The 22393-nt window shown below is 42.4% G+C and overlaps 1 protein-coding gene across 3 annotated transcripts in view; it reads right to left on the bottom strand.

Annotated features, from left to right (window-relative positions):
* Positions 1-22393, bottom strand: part of stox2b (storkhead box 2b) — a 54860-nt gene that overhangs the window by 26590 nt on the left and 5877 nt on the right. Inside the window, exons 1-2 of one of the 3 annotated variants that reach the window (XM_085282675.1) lie at positions 5455-5585; positions 4525-4574 (exon numbers count right to left, since the gene is read on the bottom strand). The exons of 1 other annotated variant lie outside the window; for it this stretch is intronic. The gene's annotated coding sequence lies outside the window, so the exon portion shown is untranslated. Of the gene's footprint in view, positions 1-4524; positions 4575-5454; positions 5590-22393 lie in introns of those variants that run through there. One more of the 3 variants, XM_085282665.1, reaches the window with a different exon arrangement.

Here is a 22393-nt window from a genome sequence, read left to right as displayed (position 1 = left end):
TCAGAAATGGTTTCAGCGGATCAGCAGCTACCAGGAAGCCATTCTTAAAGAAGGGAAACAAGGAGAAAGGCTGAGGGGTTCCAAAATATCCGATTGTTAAGTGATGACTATGAATCCTGCTTCCAAGTCCAAACTACTCTGTTTATTAAGGCTGTTGTGTTTTTAACATGTTTTAATGCTTTGTATCTTCTTCCATTTAAACTAAACAAGCCACTAAAAAAAGTCAGTGATCACTGTCGGCCTCTTTTTCTTTTATTACCACTGTTCATAGGCGGTATGTATGGGTGGGAGCTAGTGCGTTAGCGCAGTTAGCTCGTTAACGTGTTGACGCCGTCCAGCCCCACGCACGGGGCGATCGGCGGTAGCTCTTTAACGGAGATTTGCCGTGTTGTGGCGTTAACGTCATTTCAGATTAACGCTGACAGCACTAGTGGGAACACAACGAATATGACTGCACATTTAAGCCGACATCATCCTCGCGCAAAGACAAGTGGAAGCAGACAAAAACAACAAGCACCATGCTACAAACTTTACCCGAGTGATTTAGACAGCCGTTAGCACATAATTCTCCTTATGGGGACCTGATATGTTTAATGTGCTGCTGAGAATATAGCCCAGAAGAAGCGTATAGTAGAGCTTTTATTTTAAAATCTTTTCCAAAGATGAGGGATTTCTCCATCAGATAGATTTATTTTTTTTATTAATTTGTTGTTTCACCAACATTAAATTTAAAGACTGTACTTTTGAGTTAAAATATATATGGTAAATGGAAGGTTGCCGGTTCGAGCCCCGGTTTGGACAGTCTCGGTCGTTGTGTCCTTGGGCAAGACACTTCACCTGTTGCCTACTGGTGGTGGTCAGAGGTCCCGGGGGCGCCAGTGTCCGGCAGCCTCGCCTCTGTCAGTGCGCCCCAGGGTGGCTGTGGCTACAATGTAGCTCCATCACCAGTGTGTGAATGGGTGGATGACTGGATGTGTAAAGTGCTTTGGGGTCCTTAGGGACTAGTAAAGCCATATACAAATACAGGCCATTTACCAAAATATATATTTATAATTTTAATAAATGACAAATTAATTTTTTAATACATTTTAATACATTTTTTTTGTATCAAAAAAATATTGAACCATGACACCAAAGTATCAAACCAAACCGAACAGAACCGTGAATTTTGCGTATCATTGCACCCCTAGTACTTAGATCTAACTACTCAAGGAACGTCTGGATGTGTGTTCCTGCTGAGAGTTTGAGCACTAGTAGTCTTTGTCCACAGCAGAATTCTCACAAAAAATTAAAAGGGATTTTTTTTAAAAAGATACCATAATCAACATTAGAATAACATACAGGGTATCCTTGTCCAAGGATATTTTGACATGTAGACGGGAGCAGCTAGGAATCGATTACCTGGCTCTGCCTCCTGAGCAGTTAACATTTAGCAGTTAGCTATTCAAGTTGTCTTACATAGTTCAAAAATAATACACTAGGATAATTATTCACTCAGGTAGTGCAAATAAACAAATGAAAATAACTTTTAGGTTATTAAATCACTACAGAGGTACTGTAGTGATCTTCAAATCTACAATTTGAGTGACAACAAAATGCTTAATTCACAGGGTTTATCGATCAGGTCCAGGTCAGGACTCAGTGCAGAGAAGTCCATTTTTTTCCACACCAAACTCATATCCATGTCTATATGGCCCTTGCCATATAGACATTTCATGTTGGAACAGGAAAGGGATTTCCCCAAACTGTTTCCACAAAGTTGGGAGCATGAAATTATCCAAAATGTCTTGGTATGCCAAAGCATTAAGAGTTCTTTCACTAACTAAGAACTATAGAGACTGAGCTCAAGCTTTAAAAACAACTCCACATCATAACTGCCCTCCACCAAACGTAACATTTGACACAATGCAGTCAGACAAGTACTGGTAACTCCACACTTGTCCTGTGGTGACATGCTTTACACCACTGCATCCAATGCTTTGCACTGTGCATGGCGATGGAGCTGCTTGGCCATAGAAACCTATTCCATGGAGTCCTACGCACTGTTTGAAGGTGTGTAGCAATTTGACTCTGCAGAAAGTTGGCGACCTCTGCACACTATGCCCCACAACATCCACCGACTCCTCTCTGGGATTTTACGTGGCATACCACTTGGTGACCTGAGTTGGTGTCAGTTCCAACTGCTTTCACTTTGTTATAATACTACTAACTCTTGACTCTGAAATATTCAGTAATGAGGAAATGTCAAGATTGGAGATGTTTTTAATAATTAAATCTTGTTGAAACAGGAACTTTACTGACCTGACGCACATACACTCTTTCTTGTAGATATGAACACAAAGCAAAGAGAAAAAACAGCACAAAGAGACTTAACTGCCACATTGGTCTGCTTTAGAAACATGAACAGGTAGAAAGGGAGACTGCATCCATTTGTTACCTGTTTAGGGTCTAGCTGCTGGGCTGGGGTCAGTGCTCACCCTGCTTTAACATCACTCTGGTTTCTTGGCTAGCTTTGTGTCAGCATGCTGTGTGCACAGACGCTTGCAAACAGCTGAAGTTGTCTGTTTCTGTCCTGGATACCGTTCCCACTTTTCCTTTACACTGTTGTCCTTATGTGCAAAAAAATTTAAGTACTGTCCATATCTCTACAAGAACCACTTCTTCCCAGCCCTAACCACCAACCTTTCAATTAGAAGAAGCCTTGATCTACCTCCTGAACAGAGTCCACATGTTTTAAGAAGGTGCACCTCAATCATTTATTTTCAATCTTCTGCTTTTGGCAAATATTCTACCTTAAAAATGTGTCTTTTGTCTCTGGAGCAGCTAACATGATGGTAAATGTGTTTCTCTACTGCTGGCTGGTTAAAACACAAGATAGCACTGTGGAGCAGAGGTGTGGACTCGAGTCACATGACTTGGACTCGAGTCAGACTCGAGTCATTAATTTTATGACTTTAGACTTGACTTGAAAAAATGTTCTAAGACTTGTGACTTGACTTGGACTTTTACACCAATGACTTGGGACTTGAATTGGACTTGAACCGGTTTACTTGAAAAGACTTGATATTTTACCCCAAATATAAAATTTAACATGCATATTATATAGAGATTGAAAATGTGACGTCATTCACGGGTAGAACCGCAAAGGATTCTGGGAACTCGTGGCAAGCGGTACTAGCGCACGCAGGCTTTCAATTAAAATCAGTTATACAGCGATAAAAAGAAACACAAAAATGTCAAGAAGCCGTTGTATTATTAACTGCAATAGCCGGTCGCATGACAGCCACGGGAAGCCGACGGGTAAAGAGATCGGTTGTTATCGGATTACGTCGTTGAAGAGAAATTGTTCAGCCATGTTTCCGAAGTAACAAAGACGCGACTGGATTGCAGCCATTCAAAGACCAAATATAACGTCCCAGAACACTCCAGCTCACAGGTTAGTCTGCTCCAAGCATTTACACGAAGGTCAGTGTTTTTTAGTAGTTAATACGTCATTTTCATTACATAATTGGTGATATAGGTTACAAGCAAGTCTGGCGCTGAACAGAAATTGTGGCGCTATGCTCCTTTGTTTATTGTGCATAAATAGTGAATTGTCCTGACACAATATTGCGTTTCGCTTCTGTTATTATGGTACATTGACAAAAACATATACTTTTATTCACAGGATAAAACAGGTTTTTTTGTATCACTAATTGCCCAGTACGATTACAGCATACAGTATTGTTGTCACTGCTACATTTCTGTGATGCTACCAGAAATTATTTCCACTACTAATTAATTACCCTTGAGCTCAAAGGTCCTATTAATAAACGGTTAAGGAATGTGTATTTATGAGGACGATTTGTGAGACTGGTAAACTTATGATACGTACGATGGTCTTTCGTTCTACACGGTGCATTTCAAGGTCCTGCACCCATCCGTCGGTAAACTGTACCTGGGCTTGTTGCAGTGACCGGAAGTTACTAAACTTCATGAGTGTATGCACTCACTCCAAGAACCGTATGATTATAAATATGCATATAAATATGCTAAGATGAGATAGCTGACTTCATCTAACTAGCAAATGTTGTCCAGGCTACGTTGGTGATACAGTTTTTTTTAATGTGTATGATATTTTTGTCATGCGATTTTAAAGCCGGTCCTACAACCGCATCCAAGAATAACATGCAGCTTATCTCAGAACTGTCGGTGAAAATTATTCTTGGAGCTAGGTTTAATTGAGCTGCATTTTAAAGAGGTGCAATTTCACAATTTGTGTATATTTTCTAAGTTCACTATTTTGTCATGTGTTGAGAAAAACACAGATTTTAAAATTACATGGTCTAATATTTACATTTAACATAACTGCAACATTATTTTTTCGTTTTTTTTTTTTAAAGACTCGAAAGGACTTGAAATTCAAAATTTCAGACTTGTGATTTGACTCGGACTTTTACACCAGTGACTTGAGACTCGACTCTGACTTGCCTGACATTACTTGAGACTTGACTTGAGACTTGAGGATAAAGACTTGAGACTTACTTGAGACTTGCAAAACAATGACTTGGTCCCACCTCTGCTGTGGAGTGTCGCTTTAACAAATAAAATAAAAATAACAATCCAATTAGATCACTACTATGCAGTTCTAGTAATTCTACTAGTTCTTTTTATGAGTACTTCTTCAGGTAGTAGTGTTTATGTGCTTGTGGTAGTTTAACAATTTACACAACTCCTATCAGCACTCCTATCACTAATACTGTTTTCTCCCATGACTACTATTGTATTTTCCAGAAGAATGAAAATGACTAGCATAGCCGATAACTAGTTTTAGCCAGATCACAATCTATTAAAAGAAATACATCATTAATTTTGAGTAAAAGCATCAGCCTTCCCTAACTGTGCATCTGTAGTTTTTGGTCCAGTCTGGGCAATAAAAATCACTGGTAAAGATTAGCCATTTTGAAGTAGCTGCTGTTAGCTTACAGCGCTTCTCTCTTCTTGCTACTACAACTTTCTAATAGCAGACAGGTAGGGAGACAGAGCTAATCAGTAAAATCAGAGGACAAATCATATACAGGAGACATCTTCAGAGAAAAACCAGGATGCTAAAAAAGAGATCAACGAGCAGCTGCATGAAGCAGTGTAGCTGGTAAGAAAAGAGACAGTAGTACAGAGCAAATTACTGAACACTGATTGTTTACTGCCACCACAGTCAGAGACACGTACAATCAGCCAGCCTCCTTTGTCCACAGTACTAAACCACACCCCCTCCACTTCTAATGCTCTTTATAAACCTCCATTATCCTTCTTGCAGCATGTATGCCTTATTCCTTATCCCTGTAATCTTGTCCCATCTAATTATTCTATAACATTAAACCATGCTATAATGATAAGGTAGCAAGTTGTGAAGAGGCCAGTGATAAAAATAGGGGGAGAAAAAACCAAACAGATAAAGTAAAGGGAGATTCATACCTTAGCTGATATTATCCACTTCCTTCTGAAAATTTAAATCCAGTTGGAAAGCTGCGGCCTATGGCTTCTAACGTTAACGCAAATCTCTCCCCTTGCTGCCTCACACAGCAGTTCATCCTGCTTTTACCTCCAAACACACACACACTGCTCCTCCCCCTCTCCTCTCTTATTACACAGGCATCATGCTCCTCTATTCTACTCACACAGGCACAGCCCCGCCCCCACTCTTCACACACAGTGTTCAGTCAAAGGCTACCCACAATCCTCTGCACCACACAAAGACAAGGGGGTGTGACCAATCACACACTGCCTCACTCTGCACCAGTGTTATTTAGCCCTTCCGTCACTGCATGCATGCTGACATTCCAGTTGTGGGCGGGCTACTGAGAAGGTTGCCATGACAACGTATCCCAAGTTGCTCTTTGTTGCTAATACTTTGCAGTAGACATTTGTTGCTATAGAAGTGCAGACATAGAAGTCTGCTCTGCTCTATGTGTGTGTGTGTGTGTGTGTGTGTGTGTGTGTGTGTGTGTGTGTGTGTGTGTGTGTGTGTCCTACATCAATCCTTAGTGTCCTAACTGGGTCACACCAGAACCCAGCTGCAGTGCTGCAGCACTGACACACACGCACACATACAATTACAATTATTCACTCAGAGTCAACTCTGAATAAACTACAGAATAACTGCTTGCACATACACCGAAGATTTCAAAGTAAATATGTTAAACATTCTCTAAGAATGATCGTCACGTCTGGTAAATTCAAAGTAGCCTACACTACAAGTATGAGACTAATATGATGATACCAATTCTCTACCATGATTTTGGCTTCCCACAATTAAATGAACATATTAAGAAACACTGAAAATGCATGCTCCTCAACAGAATACAACGCAGATGAATATTAGGCGCTCCATCACTGCCTGCACAGGGGATGCATGTCAATCCCAGTTCCTGCATGTTGCAATGTGAAGTTTGCTGGACTTGTCTGGACCAGTAACACCGCATTAAGACATACGAGAAAACTGAAATATCTAGCACAGCAGAAAAGCTTGGAAAATCAGCCATTGTTTGGAAATACTTTGGATTCAGCAGAAGTGATGCGAGTAGAAATGATATGCAAAGTGTTGTGGAGCCATGTGTGCACCGCCTGAAACTTACTCCACCACCAACATATGATGCCAAGAAAATCAATGCAGTTGCTAACATAAAAGCAAGCATACAACACTTCTGTGCATCCATCCAGCTGGCGCAATGAAATCACCAACCAATCGCATTCCATTGACCATTCCGATGTGTGTAAATGTTGATTACATATTTTGTGGGTGGAGCCTAATTGGTGACAGAAAGTTACAGCTGTTGCTACCAGTGTCATCACTTAACGCTGATGACACCGGCTAGGTTTAAAACTAGGTTTGTTTCGTCCAGATACTTACCGGTGCCCTCTGATAAACTAAGTTTTAGTAATGGGAAGATGTTTCCTGACCTGTACTCACTGTCGGTTCAGTGGATCAAAGGTCCAACTGGCCTAGGTTACAGGGGCCCGACATATTTGTGTGCCTTGTTAAAAAGAAACGGAAAAGAAAAAGGAAAAATTTGCGGCTTGCAAATCTTTAGATGCCTACAAACTTTGTCCTATGCAGTCACTGTCCTCGGGATTCCCATAAACTTGTTCCGCATTCACCTAGGGACCATTTTTGGCCCGAGGACAACACAAGGGACATCGAATACTGACATGTGTCAGCTGAGTTTTGTGTGCTGCAGCTGCTGAGCCAGAGGCATGGACATAAAACAGAGCTGTACAAGACGTAGGCCTAATCAAGTTTAGGTGGAGTTTATTTTCGTTATGCTGGGTACTAGCTAGCATGACAGAGTTTCTATACAGCTGGGTGGGTGCTATGATGTTACTGATGTTGAACTTTATTTTATTCATAAGGTTAGTTAGTTAGTGAATGTGTGTGTGAATGGGTGAATGACTGAATGTAGTGTAAAGCGCTTTGGGGTCCTATGGACTAGAAAAGCGCTATACAAATGCAGGCCATTTACCATTTAGTAGAATTGCCAACCGTCCTGTAAAAACGGAATCGTCTCGTATTCAGAGAAAATATTACGCGTTTTGTATTGAGGTGAGAAGGAACACAGTTTGAAACTGATCAATGATCAGCTGATCGGCTTTTCTCTCTTGTTTATTTATCGCCCACTTTGTGCCAGAAAGAAAAAAAAAACAGTGGAGGTCGCGTTAAACAACAGCAGCACGTTTAAGCTTGATCAGCTGTTGTTAGAATTTATTTAATATTAATTTCTAGTATCAGCTGATGTTTGCTGGAGCCACAGCTGTAAAGCTGCTGGTCATGATGTCGGTTTGGATATGTGGTGAGAGGGAAACATGAAGATGAAACCAGGAGATGTCCTTACTGGATCATCAGAGCTGAACAGGTGATGGAGAAACAGGTTTACCTTTCAGGTGACATGAATGAGTTGAAGTTATGAACTGTTTCTGAGAGACGAATAACACCAGGATCCTTTTCTAAGCAGCTGACAGCTGGTAACTGTGCAGGGGCGGGTCTATCAAAGTGTTGCCAGGGGGGCAGGTAGGGCATTAACAGGGAGAGGAGGGCACAAAGAAATACTTTTCTTTCTTATTCTCATTCAAAATGTCTCGCTTTTAAAAAATAATTATCTGAATCTTACAACAAACGATTGATAGATTGATGCATATATACCATCAGAACAGTGTACATCACTGTCACAACAGCGTTTATTTGCATTCAAAGGCTTTATGATTTTTCCTATAATGGCGGCCGGTCTCTAGTCAAAACGCCCGGGCCGATTTTTTGTCCCAGTCCAGCCCTGTATGCAGCTCATCTGCAGCCTGATGTTACCTGCATCTTCCTATTCAGAAGGCAGAATTTCCGAGTTCTGAGTGCAATCAAAGCACCACGACTGCAGTTTTTGTGTTGGATGTAAAAGGCGCACATGACGCTGTGACGTAGGCTAGAATCATGGCAGCAGTCAATGACGGTCCAGGCGTGGGATTTCTCTCGTGGAAATGTGCACATTATCTTTTCCTTTCTGTTGGTAGGTGGCACAGTGCACTGTGGCAAGTAAGCAAGCTAGAAGACTGGTAGTCTGGCTGGGTATCCAGTAGAGCTGGGCGATAGAACGATAACGATATGTATCGCGATATAACTTTTACTCGATAGAGAAATTAAGCTATCGTGATAGACCTCGCCGCTCTTGTCCTCTTAAAAAAAAAAAAAAAAAAAAAAAAAAAAAAAAAGGTCAGCCAATCCAAACTAAGTAGCGCAGAGCCGAACCAATCACAGCCGCAGCGTCACGTCGCGTGACTTGTTACGTACAGCACAAGTGCCAAGCTGCACGTGTGTTTGTTTGGGAAGCAGCCAGCGGGTAATGGAGGAAATGAGTGTGCCGACTAGAAAAATCAACCGAGCGTGACCGAAGAGAAAACAGATGATGGTTCCAACGCCGGAGAGATTGTCGAACGGAAGAGCCATAGAAGTTCCGTAGTGTGAAGGTATTTCTGCTATTTCAAGTCTGACAAAAACAGAGTAGCTGCACTGTAAATTGTGCCGAAAGCAAGTCTGGAAATACAATAAACTGGTGCATGCGTCACACTGTGCGCCACGTTATTGTTTCGGTGAAATGAATTTCTACAATACTGTTACTGTTAATTCTACTCTCTGCAGTGTTTAAATGCTTACATATACACACAGTTACTGTCCCTCCACACATACGACTCGGTTCTGCTTCTATGCCCCAGCTTTGTTTACTTTTTCCCACCGAGGCTTCTAGACTTCTGATTGGCCAACATTTCTGCACGGTTAGGAATCTAGCGCCACCTGCTGCTTTGGCATGTTCATAGCAGCGTTTTCCTTCATTTCTGCCTTTATGTGTGGACGGGATTATTTTTAAAAACGAAAACGGAAAATCTCCGTTTTCAAAAATACCCGTGTACGTGTGGACGTAGCCTCAGTCTCTGACTGGAAGCGCTAATTCGTCATTCGGCTTTTGTCAGACTAAAGTAACTGTTAAAACTGTTTGAAAAGCTCAGCTATACAACAAGGAGAGATTGAGAATTTCCTTTTAGTTCTCAGTTTATTTGATATTGACAAAAGTTAGTCAGTTTTGTCTGTTCTTCTGTAAAACAAACTAAGATTTATTTTTAGAATTAATATTTTGTTTCTAAGTGGAATTGACAGTTTAGTCTGTTTCGTTTGTTCTATTTTGAAACTTAAACGCTTTAGCGGCTGCCTTTTGTGTAGTTTGCAATATTTGCCTTTATTTATCTGAAAAAGTCTCATGTTCCTTAAGTACATCTACCCTGTTGAACTTATTATGGGAAATAAATATTTAAATAAAAACAAGCTGCTGATTATTTCACATTTTACTTGTGAGCAACGGCACATTTAAATCTTACAAATATAGTTATTTGGCTTATATCGTGATAGATATCGTTATCGCCTGAAATGAAAAAAACATATCGTGATATGAAAAAATCTCATATCGCCCAGCTCTAGTATCCAGTTACAGAAGCAACACATTAACAAGAGAAGTCTGAGTAAAACCAAAGTTACTTTCCCTAGTAACTAGTTACTTTGAAAGTAACGAGTAACTTGAAGTAACTGAGTTACTTTTAATAGAAGTATAAAGCACCCCTCCAATAGCCAAACCCATCTGTTCTCCGATTGGATTGTTAAATTTGTGATTGACATGACATTGGCCAATCAGATGAAAGGAAGAAAAAGACGGTCAAAATTCGTACTTGAAACTTGAGTGCAGAGTTTCACACGTATTTTTTGGCTAAGTACACACACAAATTCTTTTTACACATACAAAACTGATTTACAAGTACAAAATATTTATGACCACAATTTGAGCCCATAAACATACCGTTTGACTTATGAATTTGACAAACGAATAAATAATATACACTGTGTGTGTGTTTCTGTGCAAGTATACCATCAACACTGACACATATACAAGAAAACAGCCTTTGAATAGCCACTGTAGTGACCACTACGCGTGAAAGCGTTAGACAAGAATGTTGCTTTTTCTGTCAAAATGTTGTCATTTGACAAAATGGTTATCAAATGCAAACACTGATTTGTGAATGTTTGACATTTTTATTGTGTATCCTAGCAAACATAGTATTAAAGTTAGTCAAAGAAAAAAATCAACCTCATTAACTTTTATCCAAAAAAATCTGTAGAATCAATTATACAGCAGCACTGGTTATATTTTCTTTGAACACATTTTGGCATTTTTCAAGCCAGTTTCTTTAAATGCTGGCGATGACAGTGTCTGCTTCATTAAACCTAAAGACAATGCTCTTACTACTGATCCCCAAAGCATAGTTTTAGGAGCTTTGTGGACTTTATGAACCATCTTTATCTGAAATAAAAAGATGACAACCTGTATGAGAGGAAACTTCTGCTGAAAAACACCAAATCAAAATCTTAAAGTGATCATGAATGTTTTATTTCATAATACAAGATGTTTGCAACAGTTTACTAATCAAATAATCAAGATTACTGGACCCTAATTAACCCCTAAAAAAACTCTGGTAACAGTGTGCAGGTTGTTATGTCTCATAATCACAAAAGGAGGGATTTCAGAGCTCAGACGTGTAAAACTTACTGCTGTACTAGTAAGTTTTACACTGTCTGAAGAGTTAGGGTGTTGTTGACAGGATGGTGCAGGATCCCAGGACAGCAGCAAGCGAGGACTTCAGCTTGCTTTCTTATTCTGTTCAACCTATAATCAAAATAAGTAGGGACAAGGACATATTATTAGGGATTAACTTTTTATTTCCACACTGGCTCTGTGTTGTATACATGAACAATGATGGAACAAAGACTGGATTTTCTGCAGCCTCCCCTGCTGCAGATACTCAGTCATCACATTGCAGCTCCAGGATCTGTTAGGCTTAGCTAAGTTCGTATTCAGTGCCATTACTTTGTGCCATCATCAAATGCTTGCGTTAAAACCGACTCATAGCATCTAAACATTTACATGCCATGTCTGCTAACATGCGGCTGTTGCTAAATTTATTTTATAGTGTTTACTGTGATAAAACAGCCACTGACAACACTATCTGGGCATTTGCTGTCAGTACAAGTTCAGAACTACATGACTGAGTTTGCTTTTCCCTATAATAAACCGCAGAAACCTGAAAACTTACCTGATATAAAGTAAGCACTGCAAAGACAAGAATTTCTCTGTCCAGTCAGTCCGTTTGATGGATTGCAACCATAAAAGCCTGCGGATGGCTCCAAAAGCCATCTCTGAAAATGGTCAACGCCACTTTTCCTCTGATTTCTGTTCTAACAGCCGTCTGTACAACAGGACAGTTCTTCCTTATTCTGACTATCGCTCCAGTTATACCTATTATGCCTATTTCCAGTGTCTCTCTGCACACACGTACAGAATGACGTAACCAAGAAAGCAGTCTGTCATATTATCACTCGTGTTTTAAGGCATTCAGTTTATAGGTTATCACCTTTTTAATACATAACAGTTTAAATACCTGTATTTGTTCCAGAATAATTATATTAATACAAACACAAACACACACATCATAATCATAATCATAATGGCCCCGCCCCTCCCTGAGCCTGGTTCTGCTGGAGGTTTCTTCCTGTTAAAAGGGAGTTTTTCCTTCCCACTGTCGCCAAAGTGCTGCTCATAGGGGGTCATATGATTGTTGGGTTTTTCTCTGTATCTATGAAGCACCTTGAGGCGACTTTTGTTGTGATTTGGCGCTATATAAATAAAATTGAATTTAATTGAATTTAATTTAATTGAATTACGTTTTTCACACATTTGTGGAATTCATACCACATTTAATTTAAATATGTATCATTGTTATTGTATTTAAAACAGTTTTAATTTTAAATTTAGTTGTAATTTTAAATCAGTATTTAAATACAACTACTACTCAGTTTGAAATAAATGCAAACTATTATCTAGTAATCTCAGACATATAACAACTCTACATACAGTGACATTAAAACTATTGGACCACCTTCACAACACAAGTATTAAAAGATAACTGTATTTCATGAGCCAAAATGCTAAAACTTACATCTCTAGTGTACAAAAGTTCTCTTGTCCCTGAACAAAACAGCTGGTTATTTTTGTAGAGCTGTTTTGTAGAAGGTGTTTCAACTGCTCTTTTGGAGTCATGACATACACTATATTGCCAAGTATTCACTTATCTGCCTTTATGCCCATGTTGGCTCACCCTCTGCAGCTATAACAGCTTCAACTCTTCTGATAAGGTTTTAAACCAAGTTTAGGACTGTGTTTGAGTTTTTGACCATTCTTCCAGAAGTGCATTTGTGTCAGTCACTGACGTGGGATCAGAAGGCCTTGCTCACAGTCTCCACTCTAATTCATCCCAAAGCTGTTCTATCGAGTTAACGTCAATCCAGAACTTGATTGGTTTGGACAGTCCTAACCTGCACAAACTCAATCATCATGTCTTTATGGACCTCGCTTTATGCACTGGTGCGCAGTCATGCCGGAAAAGGAAGCAGAGAACAGTCAAAGGAGCTTGCAAAGAACTACGATGACCTGGATGACTGAGAACCTTCACAGACATGAAGCAGAGAACACATCTCCACGGCTCTAGAGTCCACTGGCGAGTAGGCAGAGGTTGACTGGTAGTTTGAGACAGAACTGGCTTTGTCCAGCTGTTTTGGGGGACATTCATCTCTTCCAGGTGCCAGTCAGTTCTTGGGCACCTGAGGCCCTGTCCTCAATGTGTACTGGGATTGCCAGCCTCTGGTGGAGTCACCTTACGCTTTGGGGCTCTTGCCCATTGGCCGTGGGGGCTCTTCCCGGGGCCTCCTTGGTTATTTGTGTTGCCTTGGGTCTTAAGTGCTTTTGTGAGGCTCCGCTTAAACTATGCATATATAAAAATAAAAAAATGTAAATAAAATTGACTAACAAGAGGAGCCTATAGAGAGTTTATGGAGTTCCTCTTGGCAAAGGAAAACAAAGTGCTCTTCCTAGATGAGAAGCAAGTTCTAAAGATGCCAGTGGCAGATGCAATGATCCCATTATGTAACGTCTGAAACATCACACAAGCCAGTCTGAGTGCTCAGAGTAGAAATCTGCTATATGAATACCTGCCTATTAACCAGCTGCCAACATTTTAACTTTTACCATGTGACTGTTCTAAAGAGCTTGAAGTAGGTATGTTGCAAACCAACAGAGAAGGATAAAATACAGTAAGGTTTTGTGTATGTGTGTATAGAGTGTGTGTGTATAGAAGAGAAAGAACCAAAAATAGCCCTTGCCAGTGAAGGCTTAGGACTGCAGGGGCTGGCTCCCTAAACTAGGCCAGGGCCTTGGGTAACCTGATGGTTCCAAATTTAAGTTTGTAAAGAGAGGTTGCCAGATGTGAGAATTAAAATATGTGTCACAGATGAGATAGTAAGTAAAAATACCTTTTATATGCACAGAAACACAGGTGTGTGTGTCTGTTGTGAGGATAGCTAAGCAAAGACGAGATGGATCTAAAGTTGCATGGAAGCTGCATGAGAGGAGCTCCCATTACATCCGATTGTGTGTGTCTATATCTCTGTGTTCTGTGTATCTGTCAGGCTTCCAACAGAATGACAAAGCAAGTGTTAAACTCTAGCATGTATAACAGCAGCCTTTACATAAATTGTGAGGCTGAAACGAGGGAAGGAAGCAGAGAAAAACATCAGAGGCAAACATAAGTCCAAAAGTCCTGAATTACTCTTAATTTCTTTATACTTTGCAAGGGGAATGGGGCATAGATTCACTTTACTGAAACATCTGTAAATATATAGAAATACAGTTTAAGTATATAGGGCAAAAATCTATTCTGTTTTATTGATACAGCTCTAATTCACAGCAATAGTCGCCTTCTGTTCCATTCTCTGCCAGGATTATCCCACACTGCTTCAGTAATGTTGAGGTCCAGGTTCTGTCTGACAGGGTTTGTTTTTTGGTCCACTCTACATGGTGATGATGGACCAAAATCTCATGGCACACAGCAAAATCTCCAGTGTTAAATTAACACTGGAGAGTGTCTATATGGGTCCACACCTCTGAGTGTTAAATTAACACTTTTGGTAAATGGACTGGTTCTTATATAGCGCTTTTCCACTCTTCTGAGCACTCAAAGCGCTTTACACAACTTGTGCATTCACCCATTCACACAAGCACAACTGACATTCACACACATTCATACTCCGATGAATGCATCGGAGAGCAATTTCGGGTTAGTATCTTGCCCAAGGATATTTGGCATGCAGACTAGGGGAAGCCGGGAATCGAACCACCAACCTTCCGATCAGTAGATGACCTGCTCTACCACCTGAGCTACAGCCACCCTTTTGACAGTGTTATATGTTTAAAAGTAACCTAGTCAGTTTTGAAGATTAACAAGACTAACACTGAGCAGTGCTGATTTTCTAACACTGGAATATTTCTAACATTTTGAGTTATTTTCTAGTGTTAGAAAATCAGCACTGCTCAGTGTTAGCCTTTGTTAATCTTCAAAACTGACTAGGTTACTTTTAAACAATTAACACTGTCAAAAGTGTTAATTTAACACTCAACAGTGTTGTATTTAACACTCAGAGGTGTGGACCCATATAGACACTCTCCAGTGTTAATTTAACACTGGAGATTTTGCTGTGCACTTTTCTGCAATCACTATTCTATTAATTTTGACATGATCCCTAATACCACTGACTGAAATGCCTCCACTGATTTTTACAGGGAGTGCAGAATTATTAGTCAAGTTGTATTTCTGAGGAATAATGTTATTATTGAACAACAACCATGTTCTCAATGAACCCAAAAAACTCATTAATATCAAAGCTGAATGTTTTTGGAAGTAGTTTTTAGTTTGTTTTTAGTTTTAGCTATTTTAGGGGGATATCTGTGTGTGCAGGTGACTATTACTGTGCATAATTATTAGGCAACTTAACAAAAAACAAATATATACCCATTTCAATTATTTATTTTTACCAGTGAAACCAATATAACATCTCCACATTCACAAATATACATTTCTGACATTCAAAAACAAAACAAAAACAAATCAGCGACCAATATAGCCACCTTTCTTTGCAAGGACACTCAAAAGCCTGCCATCCATGGATTCTGTCAGTGTTTTGATCTGTTCACCATCAACATTGCGTGCAGCAGCAACCACAGCCTCCCAGACACTGTTCAGAGAGGTGTACTGTTTTCCCTCCTTGTAAATCTCACATTTGATGATGGACCACAGGTTCTCAATGGGGTTCAGATCAGGTGAACAAGGTGGCCATGTCATTAGTTTTTCTTCTTTTATACCCTTTCTTGCCAGCCACGCTGTGGAGTACTTGGACGCGTGTGATGGAGCATTGTCCTGCATGAAAATCATGTTTTTCTTGAAGGATGCAGACTTCTTCCTGTACCACTGCTTGAAGAAGGTGTCTTCCAGAAACTGGCAGTAGGACTGGGAGTTGAGCTTGACTCCATCCTCAACCCGAAAAGGCCCCACAAGCTCATCTTTGATGATACCAGCCCAAACCAGTACTCCACCTCCACCTTGCTGGCGTCTGAGTCGGACTGGAGCTCTCTGCCCTTTACCAATCCAGCCACGGGCCCATCCATCTGGCCCATCAAGACTCACTCTCATTTCATCAGTCCATAAAACCTTAGAAAAACCAGTCTTGAGATATTTCTTGGCCCAGTCTTGACGTTTCAGCTTGTGTGTCTTGTTCAGTGGTGGTCGTCTTTCAGCCTTTCTTACCTTGGCCATGTCTCTGAGTATTGCACACCTTGTGCTTTTGGGCACTCCAGTGATGTTGCAGCTCTGAAATATGGCCAAACTGGTGGCAAGTGGCATCTTGGCAGCTGCACGCTTGACTTTTCTCAGTTCATGGGCAGTTATTTTGCGCCTTGGTTTTTCCACACGCTTCTTGCGACCCTGTTGACTATTTTGAATGAAACGCTTGATTGTTCGATGATCACGCTTCAGAAGCTTTGCAATTTTGAGACTGCTGCATCCCTCTGCAAGATATCTCACTATTTTTTGACTTTTCTGAGCCTGTCAAGTCCTTCTTTTGACCCATTTTGCCAAAGGAAAGGATGTTGCCTAATAATTATGCACACCTGATATAGGGTGTTGATGTCATTAGACCACACCCCTTCTCATTACAGAGATGCACATCACCTAATATGCTTAATTGGTAGTAGGCTTTCGAGCCTATACAGCTTGGAGTAAGACAACATGCATGAAGAGGATGATGTGGACAAAATACTCATTTCTCCCTCCCATTCTACTTTTAAATACTCTAGGAACAACAAGTAGGCCTGCAGTGTGAGAGCGAAGTGCTCTAATGATGTCTTGAAGATAGGATGGCACCTGATTTTTCTAGACATTGTATGTTAGAAGAAGGATTAATTCAATTCTGGATTTAACAGGGAACCAATGAAGAGAAGCCAATACGGGAGAAATGTGCTCTTTATTTTTAGTCCCTGCAAGTATTCTTGCTGCAGCATTTTGGATCATGGAGGTGGCAGTACCATGCTGTGGGGATGTTTATTTATTTTTTTTTTTAGCAGGAACTAGGTGACTATTTAGGGTCAGGGGAAAGATGAATGCACCAATGTAAACATCCTTGATCTGCTCTAGAGCTCTCTGGATCTCAGACTAACAGAACAGAATGACTCTAAGCGCTCTAAGCGAGGACAAGAAAGAAGTGGCTTTGGGACCACTCTGTAAATGTCCTTGACTGTCCCAGCTAGAGCCCAGACTTGAACCTGATTGAACTTCTCTGTAGAGATCTGAAAATGTCAGTGCACTAACACTGCCCCTCTAACGTGATGGAGCTTGAGAGGTTCTGCAAAGAATAATGGGAGAAACTGCCCCAAAATAGGTGTGCCAAGCTTGTACAGACTTGAGACCATTATTGCTGCCAAAGGTGTTTCAACTGAGTTTTTAAGAAAGGCTTTGTATATATACATGCACAAAATGACATACAATATATATATATATATATATATCCATCAATCCATCTTTTTCCGCTTATCTGGGGCCGGGTCGTGGAGGCAGCAGTCCAAGCAGAGAAGCCCAGACCTCCCTCTCCCCAGCCACCTCTTCCAGCTTGTCCGGGGAAACACCAGGGTTTTCCCAAGCCAGCAGAGATATAATAATTCCCAGTGTGTCCTGGGTCTACCCCGGGGTCTCCTCCCAGTGGGACATGCCCAGAACACCTCACCCAGGAGGCATCCTTGTCAGATGCCCGAACCACCTATTATTCAAATCACATCACAACACACACTGACCCCTGAGTCCCCGTGTTTTTAACTCGGCGGACGTGATTAAGGATGCCGACCACCGCAGACCGCGCCCCACCACATACCCCCATCGCCCGATTGAGGCCGGGGAACCACCCAGCTGAACCTACACCCCACCGCGAGTGGGAGGGGGAATCAGCCCGGACCGTCAGCACCCCTGGGGCCCGGCCAAGCGACTGGGAGTTGCGAATCCAGGTGGCCGCCTGCGAATCCAGCAGCGTTGGCCAAGCTGGTTCGGAGGTCGGCCGCGTGGCAGGTGGACGCGGCGTGGCCGGCACAGTCGTGAGTCCCAGGTCATAGGCGGCTTGGCAGATCTCAAGCATGGTGCACACCTCGATGGCCAGCTCCAATCGAGCAGGTTCCCCTGGCACTTGGACGTCTGTCTCCTTGTGCGGCTTCTTCATCACTGTCACCGCCGCCGCTCCCGGCTCGAGCAGCCCTTCGCACGGCTCCTCTTCCTCCGGCCGACGCAGCCCCTCACGCGCCTCGTCCACTGCTCCTAGCAGGAGCAGCTCTTAACCCGGCTGTTCCCCCTCCTTCAGCAGGCGCAGATCCCCGCGCGCCTCGTCTGCCACCTCCGGCTGCTGAGGTGCCTCATGCGGCTCCTCCACTGCTTCACTGCCCTCAGGACATACCTGTGGGGGTGGCGCCCAGGCCCAGAGCAGCACCGCCAGCTCCCCAATCCTTTCCAGGTGCTGCTCGGTCCGGTCCCGCAGCTCTTCCTGCTGGCGACGCACCTCCGCCACCTGCTCCCGCTGGGCGGCTGCCATTTTGGCCACCCTCTGAGCCAGCTCCTCCCTTCTCCCGTCACTCATGAACAAGACCCCGAGATACTTAAACTCCTCCACTTGGGACATGATTCTGTCCATAAAAATTCCGAACAGAATCGGTGACAAAGGGCAGCCCTGGCAGAGTCCATCACCCACCAGGAACGAGTCCGACTTATTGTCGGCTATGTGGACTGAGCTCTTGCAACAGGTGTATAAGGATCGAATGGCAGGGCTCTAGAGTGCGACCAATTTGGTCGCAAATGCGACCAAATTTTTCAGTGGTGCGACTAAAAAAATATATTTGGTTGCACCTGTGCAACCAACTGTTCCGGTAGCAAAAGAAAAAAAAAAAAATCTGCAACCTTCCCTGTGGTCAACAACAGACACACATTATGCCCCTATCGTGGACTAAACCAATCAGAGATAGTCAGGGGCGGGACCTCTCTGATTGGCCGTGGTCCAGTTGAAAGTGCAGGTGGAAGTGGGAGGTGAGTAGCTTGAATAAAGCGATATCAATTCATTAAATCCTGACTTTTAAATATAACTGTGTTTTGCCAGAAACGCCAGATTCTCAGATTAAAGCTCACAAAACCATTTCAACAACAACCAAACAGCAGATGAGAGCAGGTACACGGACTCCACACAAAGACGTAAACACAGACCGACGCATCAGAATCAACTTTGTCTTTCTCGGCTTTCTCGCCCAACGGCCCGCAGACGGACACGCTGTCGGAGCTCAGCGATCCTGATGCGTCCAGTCCACTGTGTTTACGTCTTTTTGCGCTGATTCTGAGCTGCAGGTTTTGTCTCTCCAACCAAAATCCACCGAGCCAGCAGCAAAAGAAGCAGCAAACTGCGCTTCACATTTGATCAATGTCGTCATGAATTTTGCTGTTTTGCTTCCACGACTATTAAAATCACACTTCATGCACAGCTAGCTTTCTCCATCTCTCTCTGTACTTCAAGAACAGTTTCCCGTCTCCAATCTCTGTTTTCTGTATTATTCATTGGCTTATTACCCACCAGTCTACCGCTGTTTACAGCGCTGTGGCTGCTGTCTTTTTCTTTTTTTCACTTAAATGACCTCGGACAAGAAAGCCTATTTTTTCTGTTGTTCAATACTGAAGAAATTTAAACTTTATATGCAGAACATTGTAGAATATTTTTAAGGTTATCTGCTATAAAAAGCCAGACCAGGAAAATCTCCTTCATGTTTTTCTGTGTTTTATTCTCAGTTACTTTCACACAAAGGCATCTGCTGTGATGTTCACAATTCTGATGAAGTCAGTACTGATAAATGATCAGAATTATAATATTTCTGACTGTCTGAGGCTAAGTTGAATCGAATCGGGACTTTGAAAACCGGAATCGAGTGGATTATAGAAATAAGTGATGATACCCAGCCCTAGTGAGCAGCCTAGGCACGACAGAAGTGGATGTAGCTGTAATAGGAAAAGAACTATTGCTAACTTTTCTGTTAAGTTAAGGCCTGATCCTTCTGAAATTCATAGCCAGTGCTCTGACACGGTGTCATCAATCTTTGAATGCTGAAAAAGCACAGTGTATCCAGAAAAACACATTATATTAATTATTATAAAATCTGTGTGCGCCTAACTTTTGTACCGGTACGCCTAACTTTAAAAAGTTAGGCGTACCGGTACGCCCATGGCAAAAAGTTAGTCTAGAGCCCTGAATGGTCAGTAGCAATGGGCCAAACATCCCATACTCCCGATGCACCTCCCATAGGACACCCCGAGGGACACGGTTGAATGCCTTCTCCAAGTCCACAAAACACATGTAGACTGCTTGGGCAAACTCCCATGCACCCTCGAATATCCTTAAGAGGATAAAGAGCTGGTCTAGTGTTTCACTACCAGGACAAAACTACATTGTTCCTCCTGTATCTGAGGTTTGATATGTATGTATATATATATATATATATATATATATATATATATATATACACATACGTATATATATGTATATATATATATATACACACATATACGTATGTACACTCAACAAAAATATAAACGCAACACCTTTGTTACTGCTCCCATTCCCCATGGGATGGACGTAGAGACCTAAAATTCATTCCAGATACACAATATAACCATCCCTCCCAAACAGTGGTCACAAATCAGTCCAAATGTGTGGTAGTGGGCACATCTGCTATATTGAGATAATCCATCCCACCTCACAGGTGTGCCACATCAGGATGCTGATCTGACATCATGAGTAGTGCACAGGTGTACCTCAGACTGCCCACAACAAAAGGCCACCCTGGAATGTGCAGTTTTTTGCGCTATTGGGGGTCTGGGGACCCAGAACCGGTCAGTATCTGGTGTGACCACCATTTGCCTCATGCAGTGCAACACATCGTCGCATGGAGTCTGTCAATTGTGGCCTGTGGAATGTTGGTCCACTCCACTTCAATGGCTGTGCGAGGTTGTTGGATATTCGTGGGAACTGGTACACGCTGTCGTATACGCCGGTCAAGCACATCCCGAACATGCTCAATGGGTGACATGTCCGGTGAGTATGCTGGCCATGCAAGAACTGGGACATTCTCAGCTGCCATCTGCCCTGAACAATGTGAACCATGATTCATCCGTGAAGCGCACACCTCTCCAACGTGCCAGACGCCATCGAATGTGAGCATTTGCCCACACAAGTCTGTTACGGCGACGAGCTGGAGTCAGGTCAAGACTCCGATGAGGACGACGGGCATGCAGTTGAGCGTCCCTGAGACGGTTTCTGACAGTTTGTGCAGAAATTGTTTGGTTGTGCAAACCAATTGTTCCAGCAGCTGTCTGGGTGGCTGGTCTCAGACGATCTTGGAGGTGAACCTGCTGGATGTGGAGGTCCTGGGCTGGTGTGGTTACACGAGGTCTGCGGTTGTGAGGCCGGTTGGATGTGCTGCCATATTCTCTGAAACGCCTGTGGAGACGGCTTATGGTTGAGAAATGAACATTCAATGCACGGGCGACAGATCTGGTTGACATTCCTGCTGTCAGCATGCCAATTGCACGCTCCCTCATTGCTTGTGGCATCTGTGGCATTTTGCTGTGAGACAAAACTGCACATTCCAGGGTGGCCTTTTGTTGTGGGCAGTCTGAGGTACACCTGTGCACTACTCATGATGTCAGATCAGCATCCTGATGTGGCACACCTGTGAGGTGGGATGGATTATCTCAATATAGCAGATGTGCCCACTACCACACATTTGGACTGATTTGTGACCACTGTTTGGGAGGGATGGTTATATTGTGTATCTGGAATGAATTTTAGGTCTCTACGTCCATCCCATGGGGAATGGGAGCAGTAACAAAGGTGTTGCGTTTATATTTTTGTTGAGTGTATATGTATATATATACACACATATACGTATGTATATGTATATATATACATATACATATACATAAAAACACCCAGCACGCCCCTGCGGGCGGTTTATCCTTCAAGCTCGGGTCCTCTACCAGAGGCCTGGGAGCTTGAGGGTCCTGCGCAGTATCTTAGCTGTTCCCAGGACTGCGCTCTTCTGGACAGAGATCTCCGATGTTGTTCCCGGGATCTGCTGGAGCCACTCGCCTAGCTTGGGAGTCACCGCACCTAGTGCTCCGATTACCACGGGGACCACCGCATTTCATCTCCGAGGAAGGGATCCCAGAGAGAAGTAAAGCAAGTGTATAAGTTCATCTCTGAATGTTTGTAAAGCATTCCGACGTTAAGTTTAACAACCGATATGTGGAGCGACTGCCTCTTCTCTCTCCCTCTCCTGCTGCTACTTCAATCACGAAACTGATCAATGATCAGCTG

Source organism: Mchenga conophoros, linkage group LG2, assembly GCF_057382185.1.
Source record: "Mchenga conophoros isolate Kocher_MC1m ecotype Shallow Benthic linkage group LG2, M_conophoros_male_GT1.1, whole genome shotgun sequence".
NCBI classification, from domain to species: domain Eukaryota; kingdom Metazoa; phylum Chordata; class Actinopteri; order Cichliformes; family Cichlidae; genus Mchenga; species Mchenga conophoros.
The sequence above is the reverse complement of the archived record's forward strand: the minus strand, read 5'-3'. Positions and strand labels throughout refer to the sequence as shown.